Source organism: Triticum urartu, chromosome 4A (assembly GCF_056163025.1).
Source record: "Triticum urartu cultivar PI428250 chromosome 4A, HENAU_Tu73, whole genome shotgun sequence".
Classification (NCBI taxonomy): Eukaryota; Viridiplantae; Streptophyta; class Magnoliopsida; order Poales; family Poaceae; genus Triticum; species Triticum urartu.
The window spans coordinates 84,512,189-84,520,171 of NC_141876.1; the positions used below are offsets into that span (position 1 = coordinate 84,512,189).

A 7,983-nucleotide genomic window follows, 5' to 3' on the forward strand; every position below is an offset into this window, starting at 1 on the left:
CCAACAATTCAGCCTATTTGTTGTTTTTTTTTCCTATGCTTTGATTAGCTACATGGGCCTGCCCCAACAATTTGGCTTTCATGAGCTTCTTCCATTTTTTGGGGCCTCATCCTTTTTGCAATCTATTTCCTTTTTTATTTTCTGAGATTTTATTTTGTTTCATTTCTTAAACGGTCCAGTGCTTTTTGGGCTGTGGCCTTCTTCAGCCCAATTAATTGTCCGGCATTAGATCTCAGCCTTTTGGACCAGCCTCTAGCCCAGTTACACACACACACGTACATCCAACATTATTTCATATTCAAATCAAGAAAACTCCATATGAAATTCAAATCATCCATCGCATCACATCAGGTTTACATAACAAATCATCTCAGGAATACATTTCCTTACACAGGAATATAGAAGGACCAGAGGGAATATGCAATAAGACAATTATGGCACATCCTACAACTTGCCATCCTACAACAAGAATTATATAACAGGAAGAACTTGCTCTCTCTCGTGAGACTTGCTCCAGCTGCGACAACTTGCCATCCTACAACAAGAAGTATATAACAATGAACTTCAAGAACATTACAGGAGCTAAACGCCCAATCAACGTGAAGTGCTCAAAAATGCCTTAGCTAGCATGCATTCAAAATTTAGACACTTGACATAGCCTCATCAAGCATGCAATAAATTATACTCCCTCCGTAAACTAATATAAGAGCGTTTAGAATACTAAAATAGTGATCTAAACGCTCTTATATTAGTTTACAGAGGGAGTAGAAAGTAAACGAGGACCAGACTTTACAATTACAGACACATCCATCAATCCATGAGGCAAAATCATGTGAATCCAAAAGGAGAGGCAGGAAGGGATACCAATTTTGATCCAGAGGGTACATGAGTGTGGCCTTCTTCCGGAAGAGGTTGGCCCTAACGCACCTTGTATGAGAGGCGCTGGGAGCTCATAGATTGTCCTGGTCAATGAGCAGGTCCTCGCATCCGGTCATACTGCTAGCCTGGGTAACAGGAAAAATGAAAGGAACAATTTAGACTTGGTATTAACGAACAAAGACTGTAATCAATAGCAGATTAAGCACAAATTTTCTTGGATGCAAGGAGAAGAACGAGCAAAACAGCACAGAGATGTGGGACAATGCTGTACCTGTAGATGATGTTCGCAGCCAAGGAAGACATGGGGCCAGCCTTGCATGTGCGCGTGCTTCACCAGTGCATGCATCACCATAGCAGCCAAGCAAGTAGACATCATCGACATCTACTCACCGCTTTCCTGGCAATGGAGAAAGAGTCAAACAAAAAAGTATTAGACCATGATATGACACCAGACCATAGATTAGTAGCTTTAAATCACAAAGTATATCCACAACACCATAAAATAGTCCCAAACCCGTGTTATTTGAGTATATCGCATGTAGTTTATTTTCATGAGTCCAGAAACATGGAAGGGTTCAATACAGTCCTAATATACATTCATATTACAGTAGCTCGATAAGTCCAGAAATATGTTGTATATGCACAATAAGTCCAGAAACCCCAGTGCTATTTATTTACTGGTTTTACTGAATCACACACATTACTGCCCTTATTTGAAATCTCTCGCATGAATCTGGGTGCAGGGTAGATGCCTTTTTTATATGTTCTACATTACTACCCCAAGAAACATTGGCTTTGAACGCTTGTGCCAACTCGTTTATCAACAGACATATTCTAGCAGAGAGGCACTCTGATTTGCCTGTGTGGATCTAGACAATTCCCTCGCTCTACGAGAAGCTACCAAATAAACAGTTTCACACATCTGTTGATTGGTTTTGATACTCATAACAAAAGGATGCAGCATATAAACAGCAGCCACAACACAACTACGACGCGGCTCAAATTTCAAAGTTGTTGTGATGTGCCTGTAGCATGCTGCCTAAGCAACGGCAATGCATAGTGGTACAGCCGAGAGATCAGTAGCATCAACACGTTTAGCCCTACTTGGATCACACGCCCACGTACAGGCCCCAGAGACAATTCAACTAAATTGGCCAGGTTCGAGCAGAGCACAAAGGCAAAGACAAAGTATATATCAGTGCCTACAATCTTCAGTTCAGTACACATCTCTTTAGAACAGAGTAATATTCAAAATTCATATATCAGTATGTATTCAGAATTGAACCACCAACGACAGCTTTACTAAATCTCTTTAGTAGAGAGTAAACGCCAGCAAACTAATTTCATCTCGAAGGTTAGTTTTGCAACAGCAACAAGCATTAAACAAGCTACTCTTGTTACTATAGTGCAGTTCAGTACTATAGTTCAGTACCATATGCCTACAATCAGACACAAGCTTCAGTACAGTCAAAGTATAATTACAAATAGGATTAAGAATCAAAGTTGTTACTCATGGGATCGTGGCACAGAGCGTTCAGTAAAGAGTATAACACAAGCTACACTTATAAACACAAGCTTCAGTTCAGTGCAGAAATAAACAAGCCTCAGATTGTGAGCAGCAGTGTTAGATTGTTTACCTTCAGAGTTCTTCTTCTCCCACCTCCACATCCTTCACAAAGCCACCTTCCACCTGACCAAATCAAGCTTTCAGTTCAACAATCAACACCATTCACCTCTTCATCCTCACTATTTCTGCCCAGACACAGTCACATGAACAACATTCAGCTACACAGAAAGGAGACAAATCGATCCGGGACGAACAAGGTACTAGGATACATTACCTCATGCCGTCCACGGGGACGCACTTGTAGTGGCACGTGCCTTGTCAAATGGGATGAGCCCCCCAATGAACTCCGGGACGACGTCCTCACTGGCGTTGGCCTTGGCGGCCACCATCCAAGTCGCGCACGCCCTCGCCATCAGGGGCGGCGAGCTCCTGGGCCTCCTCTGCCAGCGCGCCCTGGTCGGACTCGTCGCCGCGCTCGTCGTCCTGGTTAATTGCATGCACACAATGACCACCACTATCACAATATGATGTTTATATAATATCTTAAGTGATCTTAAATAGCTAGCAACAAAGTCTACTGCAACATCTCAGTCAATTAAATCACATATGATTGTGGGACTTTGATTAACCAAAACAGTGAAAATCAATCTATTATAAGACAAAATAATGCTCATTTAACAAAATATCAACACCAAGCACTCATTCAACTGCACCAAATTAACAGTGCCATAATCTGTATGGTTAATGTTCAAACACACATGTGAAATCATATTGTCAAATGCATGCACATATACCACTAATATCTTTGCAGCAACATTTGCCTGCCATTTTACACATTAAATTAGATTAAGCATGTGAAGCAGTTAGACATGCATCTCCATTTTCACGACACTGAGAATGGTAGAAGAAAACAAAATTGACCAGGTTACAGACAGGCAGCAAAGTAAGCAAGCGAGCAAGCAAAACCCTGCAACTCACTGTTGCAGATGCCGTCATCCTTCTTGTGGGTGTAGCGGCCGGCCTCGGGCATCATCGCGGCCAGGAGGAACCCGCCGCCAGAGCAGACAAGGGGCGTGGGGCAGGAAGCGCTCCAACTCCAAGGCGGCCACGCGCAGGGCGGGGGCTCCTCCAATGGAGCGCGCGGGGCGACGGAGCCGTGCGCGCCTGGACTCCATGTCTGAAGGAGCATGGAACACGGTGTCAACATTCCCCTTCTACCTCTCACTGCCAATTGGTGCCTGCCAAATAAATTCAAATCCTTGAGTTGACAGTTACCCATGTTGCTCAGTTTCTTGGTTCAAACAAGCTAAGGTAAAACCATCTGAACTATGTAAGCCTGAATTATGTAAGCTCAACCTTTAACAGATACATCTCCCAGACTAACCAAGGATTTGAGTTCTTATTTCAGCCAGATTATCTAACCAAGGTAGCTGCAGTGGTTCAGTTTAATCTTGAACCAGTTAACAGTTTCAATGTAGTTAGTCTTTCAGTAAGTAGAAGCTAGTGAAGTACAGCAATGAGCAATCACCTCCATGGCTACCAGATTCCATAATACTAGTTGCTTTACGGAGGTGCTGGTGTAGCTAATCTCTGGTGGAAGCATTACACCTCAAAGGATACTTCAGCAAACAGAGACCACACTTTACATTTGAATCCGCGGGAATTTTAACACATATACAGGTACTCATATTTGACATAGTTTATTATCTTTAGATGAAAAACCCTTTTCCTCGATGTTTATGTACAAGGACAGCACAATTCTAGTAGACTTACTGAGATAATCATCGCTAGATATGGAATTACTTTGATCGATCTGCTTGTTCAAGGCGGGGCAGTTGAGGAAGGCCGTCATCTCCAGCATGCACGGCTTAACGTCGCCGCCAAACTTCTTTGAGTTTATGTACAGCCCAGCTTTCCGACCAATCCTGCTATATCACTTACAAGTGTGAATTTTTATGCAGTAGCAAAGGCTGACTACTCAGTGACCACTCACAATCAGTACTCTGTCTATAACAAATGCCTACAGGAGCAACACGATAATGCGTGGGCAAACAAGCAATGCGAGAGAAATGAATCATCTGAACCAAACATCTGGAGAAAAGAGCACGGCATATGGTGATGTTTTACTAGCTAGTGTAGCGTAGGAGCAACAGAGTTCCTCCAACAACCGTGAAGTGCGAAATTTTCTTTCAAAGAAACAGTGTGGCACTGCCTAATCTGGGAGAAACCGAGTTCCTTCAATAACCGTGAACCGCGAAATTCCCCTTTCAAAGAAACAGAGTAGGTATTATATATGCCACGCAAAGATGCACCGAATTTGTTGGCCATCACGGCAGTAGAACAGCGGGCACCACATCATCTAAGGAACAAACACGTCATCAGACGGAAACAGCGGCGTGTGCTCATCTATCCCTGCGCTACCATTTGGTGAAACTTGACTTATGCTGAGACGAATCTAGTAGTCGAACAGTTTGTGTGCGTGCGCCCGGAGCAGGGGCGGATCTAGTAGTCAAAAGAAAATCACAACAGACGGATGGTACGTATTTCTGTTACCTTGCCTTGATCTGACCGCCGCTGCAGATTCACCACGCCGGACCGGAGTCAACCTGCGATAATGGGAGGGAAAGGGTTAGGATTTTGAGCAAATTGATAAAATGACACATCTTTCCTGGGAGTTTAATCTAGTGACACACCTTACTTTTTGTTTGATTAGATGACACATCTTTGATTGACAGCTTGATGAAATGGCACAAATAGAGTTTTTATCTCCTTTTTCACGGATGGGCCTGCACTTCATAATTTGTAGGACGGTTCTGCCCTTGCATCGATTCACCTGCCTGACTCAGCTTGGTTCCATCGATCCTACGAAACGACGCAGAGAAGGCCAGACGAGGCGATGCACAGGAAGAGGAAGCACAGCGCCGCTGCCACGCCGGCTCCTACCCCGCGCTGCCAGGTCCCCAGCGCTTGCCTCGCCGTGCATATTACCCGACGTGCTGCCAAGTCCCCGCCGCCTCCTGTCCTGCTTCCTCTCCTCCCGCGAGGATCCGTTTCTTCCGCCACCGTCGCCGTTGCCGTCGCCGCGCTCGTCAACGAACTCAGAGGTGTCATCCCATACTCAAACAACAACGAACAACTAGAGAGCTAGCAAGCAGCAGCGCCGAGAAGTAAGCACGGCGAGGCAGCAGCGTTGGAGAGGAGGCGCCGTATTTCTTTCAATTAACAAACACTTTGTTTGCATGGAGGATCGCCTAGTTCCATATTACATGTCCATGCATGTACTGATCCAGGTGAGCCTCCCGTGCGTCGTTCTGTTCAACCAAAAAATTAATCGAACTACGCAACGGGTGAATCGATGCGAGGGCAGAACCATCCTAAAAATTATGAAGTGATGCCCCATAAGTGAAAAAGGAGAGACAAACTCTATTTGTGCCATATCATCAAGTTGTCAATCAAAGATGTGTCATCTAATCAAACAAAAAGTAAGATGTGTCACTGGATCAAACTCCCAGGAAACATGTGTCATTTTATCAATTTGCTCTAGGATTTTTGGCGTTGCTGTTCTAGGGGGTTCAGAGGAGAGAGGCGACACGGAGGAGAGGGAGGAGGGAGGGGATGGGGTGGGGGTGGCGGGAGGGAGCACAGGCTAGTGGGGGAAGATGCGAGCGGGGCGAAGCTTACCTGCGCCGTCGTCTGGTCGCCGAGGTTTCTCCGCCGCCGTGCCGCTCTCCCGCACCGCACGGGATCATAGTGCGCGGGTCGGCCCGGATTGCTATCGACCGGATCTCGGCCACCGCCGGGGGCGCGAGCGCGAGCAGGGCGAGGGCGAGTGCGGCAAGGAGCGCCGCGGCGTGCGGCGGTGCGGTGGCGGCCATCGAGGTGGTTGGTGCGATCTTGGTGGAGGGGACGGGGAGAGGGCGGAGACGGTGAGATTTGGGATTTGGTGGGCACGCGGTCGCGTGATTTGTCGGTAAAGGCAGGCGACGGGCTGAGGGCTCCTCGCCGTCGACGGGCTGAGGGTCGGCCAAGGTGAGGGGCGGCGGCTAGGGTTTCGGCGAGCGGGTGCGGGTGCGGGATTGGAATGGTGGTGAGTGGGTGCGTGGGGATTGCGGGTACGATGGGGAGTGGGGGCGTGGGTGAGAGGGTGAGGGGTGAGGGCTGCCGTTGGATTCGGGAGCATCCGACGGTGGGGAGTGGGGGCCGTGGGTGAGAGGGTGAGGGGTGAGGGCTGTCGTTGGATTCGGGAGCATCCGACGGTGTCTGAGGCATGATCCGCGTGATATGCTTCTGGACCAATCAAAACGCGGCAAGAAATTTGAAGATTTTATGACCATCTAAATTGGTCTTAATCAATTAAAGATAAGTTATTTCATGAATTCATTTTTTATTTTTTGAGTGCTCAAAATGAATTTTATTGTAAAGAATCAACCAAATATTTGTTCAAATAATCTCATATTGTGTATAAGGATACATCTTCGAATGACAAACAATGTTGCCTAAGAGAGTTTTCATTTTCTTTGGACGAAAAATCGATTTTCTATTTTTTGAGTGCCCAAAATGACTTTTTTTGTGAAGGACCTACCATATATTTGTTGCAAAACTGTACCAAATCAATTTTCTAAAATACTAGGACATATTTAATGCATAATTGATCAAATGATTTGGTGTCAAAAATTTTGATCCACCTCTCATGAAAAGGACAAATTTCCGCTCATTCAGCAGGAAACGGAAATGGGTCAAATTTGAACTGCAGCGTCCTCATTGTTTGTTATTTATTTTTTCCAAAAATCATTTCTAGGTACAAAAGTATCTATTTAATCAGAGAAACACCAAAAAAATCCAAGATTCAAGCACTAGCTAGGAGCGGTCATTCCCGCCGTTTTGACCGCATTTTGAAACGGGCATAAAAAATTCAAAAAAAATCAAAAAATTGGAAAACCTTCACATTGTGTCATTATATATGACCAAGTTACCAGAAAAATAATAACCTTGTAATACGGCAATTCTTTTAAAAAACTGTTCTCGGAAATGAGCTATCATGTGTGGAGATCAATGGCTTTCAAGCCAAATAATCAATCTTATGACCACATTCATGGCATAGTTTGTTCAAATGATCTCATATTGTGCACAAGGGTGCATATTGGAATGGCAAACAATATTGCCTAAGGAAGTTTTCATTTTCTTTGGACGAAAAAACCATTTTTCATTTTTCGAGTGCCCAAAAGGAGGTTTTTTGTGAAGGACCTACCAAATAATTATTGCAAAATTGGACCAAATCATTTTTCTAAAATACTAGGTCATATTTAATGCACAATTGACCAAATGGTTGGGTGTAAAGAGTTTTGATCCACCTCTCGTGAAAAAGACAAATTTCCGCCTATTCAGCTGGAAGCGGGTCAAATTTGAACTATAGCTGCCTTGTAGTTTGCTCTTTATTTTTTCCAAAAATCATTTCTAGGTACATAAGTATCTATTTAATCAGAGAAACACCAAAAAAATTCCAAGATTCAACCACTAGCTAGGAACGGTCATTCCCA

General features: G+C 44.7%; 1 long non-coding RNA gene across 15 annotated transcripts; it reads right to left on the minus strand.

Moving 5' to 3' along the window:
- Positions 1–276: 276 nt before the first annotated feature.
- On the minus strand, positions 277–6,569 carry LOC147974893 (uncharacterized). Of its 15 annotated transcripts, XR_015600381.1 has the most exons (10): positions 6,128–6,567; positions 5,140–5,757; positions 5,000–5,052; positions 4,250–4,371; positions 3,368–3,684; positions 2,721–2,929; positions 2,517–2,631; positions 1,151–1,276; positions 865–1,004; positions 277–535 (listed from the first exon to the last, which is right to left on the minus strand). It is a non-coding gene; the product is annotated as an uncharacterized LOC147974893 (long non-coding RNA). The 15 variants fall into 15 exon arrangements; XR_015600375.1 differs by lacking the exon at positions 5,140–5,757 and having other exon boundaries at positions 4,220–4,374; positions 6,128–6,569; XR_015600376.1 differs by lacking the exon at positions 5,140–5,757 and having other exon boundaries at positions 6,128–6,568.
- Between the last annotated feature and the right edge of the window lie 1,414 nt (positions 6,570–7,983).